Genomic DNA, 4,909 nt, shown 5'->3' on the forward strand with positions numbered 1-4,909 from the left:
AACATCCTCCAATTAGATCACACTTCAGTTAATTGTTAATCAGTTAATTGTCTGAGAAAACCCAGGGGTGGATGTAGGCAGAGATGCTAATGAAGGAGATGGGAGGGTCCTCGTTAGACGCCATCCACCTCACAGATGGAACAGTTTAGCAGTGAGGGAGGGAGCTGGTGAACTGTGGAAGCAGGACCGCTATGCTTTGAAACACCCTGTGTTCGCTTGTTCTCACCCCAGGCCCGAAGTAGGTTTGCAACGGCCTTTGAAAGATTATGCCCCTTAGCGGTGCCCACCCATCCACATCAGCTGGGGACACTATAGCTGCTGCCGTCATGCTCTGTGCACGCCTGACCTCCGAGTAGCCCGGATGTACAGGTGTACCTCAGCTCCCGGAACAGCCATGCTCCTAATGTCGTATGGACATTTTTATAACTCAGCTCATCTCCTGACTGTACCCGAGAAGCTGGCTACTTAAAGGAACCCAGAGGTGAATTCTTTTGTAAAGAATCCTTTTGTAATGCAATTAATTGTCCCTTAACGTATCTGTTTTGTAAGTTTGGATTTTTGTATATCGGGTTTACCTTAAGCTTCTCTACTGAGGCATTCTGAGCAGGGTGACATGGCAGGCCGCCCTGCCTCTCCACGGAGCAGACGGCCCATGCACAGCTCCCGGGGTGACCCCTGAGGAACTGCTTGGCCAGAGCTGGGGCCTGGATGTGGCAAGCAGCAGCAGGGAGGGGCTGGCAGCAGGCCTACTGCCTTCAGCTCTGCCTGCTACGCCTCCGGGTCTGGGTACAGAAAAACAAAGCATCTTTGCTCATGGTGAAATGAAGCAGTCTTCACACTTAGTAGTGATTGTTTTTATCGGTAGTGATTGAACAGTGTTTTGCAATTTGTGAAACAGTGTGTTGTGTTTTGTAAAAAGATTTCATGAAATGGTGGGTCCTTTGGAAACCCTCCTTTCTGTTCTGCTCCACTTGTTCCCTCCACGCCCCAGGCTCAGAACACACGAAGACCGAAAGTCCTCAGGCGGAGGCGGTGTGTGGGCAAAGATGTAAGGGAGGTTGCTACCTTCCTCCTCTTATGGGCTCTTATTTCATGAGATTGGGAAGGCCAGTCTTTCCCACGCCCTGGTGCTGGGAACCTGGGGTGGGACCTGATGTCACACACACCCCACCCTGTTTTCCAAGGCTGTCCTGGCACAAGAAGCACACAATAAAGCATTATTGGGTGAGTGAGGACAGGTCGGTCCATGTAAATATTAATCAGGGCCCGTGTGGATGCTTCGAGGTAGAAGACAAGGGATTCTTCCAACAGTGAAAGACAAGTTGGGCTGCCGAAACCGGTTTGGCTCAGTGGAGGGATGGGACCTGATGTCACACACCCCCACCCTGTTTTCCAGGCGCTCCTGGCACAGGAAGCACACAATAGAGCATGACGGGGTGAGTGAGGACAGATCGGTCCGTATCAATATTAATCAGGGCCCCAGAGTGTGGATGCTTCGAGATAAAAGACAAGGGACTCTTCCAACAGTGAAAGACAAGTTGGGAGAGTGTCTGGGGCAGACAAGTGAGGCAGCTGTAGGGACCAGTCAGTTGAGGTCTTCAATGTGCCTGGAGGTGACTCTCCATTACTCACGGATCTTGATGTCACACAAACTCTATACAAGATCTGCTGCTTCTGTGCCAACCGGACAGGTGGTAAGTGGAGCCGCTACCAAGAACAGCTTTGCTACATGGGCAGCAAGCGTCTCAGGGTTGGGGGGTGTCTGTCAGAGCCTCGCAGCTGGTGAGCATGTCTGGGTGTGGAGAGAGAAGGAAGGGGAAAGAAACGACTTAGAGCCTCTCTTCCTCCCAGCTCAGATTTTTGATCAGCAAACCAGGAAATCCAACCAGTCCCCAGGAGAAACTGCTTTCTCGTCATCCAAACCACGTCACCGCCTTCACTGTTTAGTTGTTCCTTCCGTCGCCCACCGACGCCATCCATCGAATCCAGGATTCCCTCACTTTTTTTAGTTTAGTTCTTAATCGTTTTATGAAAATAATGTACTTAAAGGTATTTTCTTAAGGTTTGTATGAGTGTTTGCACTGTGTGTTCATTTTAATGTGTTTGCGACCGCTCCGCTCCAGGAAGACCTGCGATGCTGTCTTGTGAGCATGACGTGAACAGGCTGCTTTGCTCCGGCCACTTTTCTTGTACAACCCGTGGGTGGACGAGATGTCCTCCAGTCTTTTCCATCTTTGGTTTCTATGACTGTGGAATAAATGTTCAGATAGAGACTTCGCTGTCGAGTGGACTGCTGACATTGTCTTTGGGGATTCAAATGCTGCTGTGGTACCAACGCCTTCCTGACACGTGAAGTCTGGACCTAGCCTAGAGTGGGTAAACCACACCTCTAGTTTACAGATGGAAGAACTAGGGGTCGGGGAGTTACAGACATTGCCAAGGCCACACAGCTTGTGACAGTCGTAGCAGAGATTCTTACGTAGGCAGTGCTGTTTCCGGAACACCCATACTATAATGTCAGGATTCTGATTGTTGCCTTACAATACCTTCTTTTTCCTCTAAGCCCCCTGGTCTTTCCGCCATCTCGCCCCAGCCCCGGCCTCAGCCTGGCCCCAGCTCCACAGAGGGAAGCGGGTGTGGTAAATGCACCTGCACTAGTCCATTGTCAACACTATAGTGCCTGAGTCTCACAGAAATAGTTTTAAGCATCTCTTTTCGCTTCCTCATCCAACCAAGACCTGATATAAACACAGCTCGCAGCCCTGCAGTCTCAGGCATCTTGCTGTCTGTGACGACTCGGGCAGTTTTAGCTGCTGGCAAACTTGCCGTCATGGATCTGCTAGCTGGACGCATTCTTCACACACATTCTTTTGGAATATACCCAAGTCAAATCGCAGAAAAACATAGACCTACTATCACCTAATTCAGCCACCAAGTTACCCAAGGATGTTTTGCATCATTCAGTCATTCATTTTTTGGATGATTTTGAGCGAGGCATTGGGGCTAGCTGCTGCAGATGGAAGGATAAAAAAGCAGATTCCAATCCTGTGGAACTCAGTCTGTTGGGAGATCAAAGTTGCAAAACAACGTGGCAGGGGCTTTGATAAAGCAACGCACACCAGGTGCTATGGGAACAGAGACAACACTTCTGTGTAGTGTGCGTGTGTGTGTGTGTGCATGTGGATAACAGGAACCCTCCACCCAGGTAAAAGAAACATACAAAGTTCCAGAGCTGGGACACTCCAGCAATCAGATAGCTTAGGAACATCAAATAGTTCAATATGACAAACATAAAGTACAGGTGAGTGGCAAGTGAGGACAGGAAAGAGAAATGCAGAGACAGGATCACGGCGCTAAGTCGGATTTGTATCTAAAGACTGTAAGAACCATTAAAGGATTTTAATCGAAAGAGAGACATATTTAAAAGATGAGAATCCTCACCACTGGGTGGAACTGGCTGTCAGTCACATGCATTTAGTTTGTAGGGCGGTGAGCAAATGAAGTTAGCTTTGTGATGTTTTGGAATGACTTAGCCATGACATCATTTAATCAGGACTGATGGACTTAGAGACAGATAGACAGACATAGACAAACACGTATGGTCTAGTGTCCAAAGATGTCAGTCATGTTTTCCTAGAAATAGGAAAAAAATGTAGAAGAAAAATTGACTCCTCAATTTCTTTATTCACAATAGAAGTTAATATTTAGCACAGTGCCTGGCACCTACCTGTCATAAACAGTTAATATCTAAACCCAAACCACCTGCTGCCCAAGTAGTCTATTTGTCCCCAAACCAACAATGTGATGCTCAGGATTGGCCTGAATGCACAGAGCAGCCACGGAAAGTATCATATTGCTGACTGCAGATGCACTGTGTCCAGCAGCAGGGCTTGACCCCATGGTGGGTGTGTGTGTGGTGCTGGGACAGGCAGGTGCGGGGATTGAGGGACCGTGACCTCCTTGGTGATACTGTAAGATTCCCCAGTTAAACTCGTTTCTGAGCCCATCCTCCATGACTGAAAGTCATCACAAGTCTTGCTCGTTATAGGTAGTGACCACAAAAGGACTCTCCTGACCCATCTCCTAGGACAGGTGGTGATCCAGAAAGAACCCATTTTTTTGCAACCCTTTGCCACAGATTGACTCCTGGGTGCCTGGTTACAATAAAACTTAAAATTCAAGAACCTGCAACTTAAAGAATTCCCTGGAAAACAAGTCACAGCCTCTTACCCAACAGTGAGCTGTGAAAGAGAACCCAGAACAGTCAAATAAACCATCATCTTTTTAGGCACCACCTCAGAACAGACCCAATAAAACCACCAGGACAAAGTACTTCAATTAATCAAAGAAATAAATAACTCAATCACAGTAGGCCCCTTAAATTGATGATTTCTGTTCAACAGAATTCAATTCTGTAACAGCAGGTGTAAATCAACTAATAATGGTAAATATAACGTTTCAAAGAAAAACATAAAAGTAAACTGAATCCTGCTTTATTGAAGCTTGTGGAATATATAAAGTCCTACAGGAAGATTAGAGAGAATCTTCTGGAAAACAGGGATCACAACAACCTCCGTGGAGAGGTTGTTAAGAGAAATTTTCCCTGTGGAGAGGCTGAGAGAAATTCACAGTTCACTTACCCCTCACTGTATGGAGTCCCCCGAGTACCCAGACCGCTTCACCATCTGAGTCCTGACCCCATCCTCTTCAATCTTGATTTTAAGATAGAAAGGGCTATAGTATCTGAAATTGATAGGCCTCAAGAAATTTAAAGACTTTAATGTGTGCAGAAAATTCAAAACTTCAACAAGGAAGCCAGCTCACCTTCACAAGTTACTTCACTGGTCAATAAAAATGAATCGAGTCATCCTGGACATAATTCATTAAGGCTTCAAACCATCTGGGAAAG

Source organism: Myotis davidii, unplaced genomic scaffold (genome assembly GCF_000327345.1).
Source record: "Myotis davidii unplaced genomic scaffold, ASM32734v1 scaffold534, whole genome shotgun sequence".
Lineage (NCBI taxonomy): Eukaryota > Metazoa > Chordata > Mammalia > Chiroptera > Vespertilionidae > Myotis > Myotis davidii.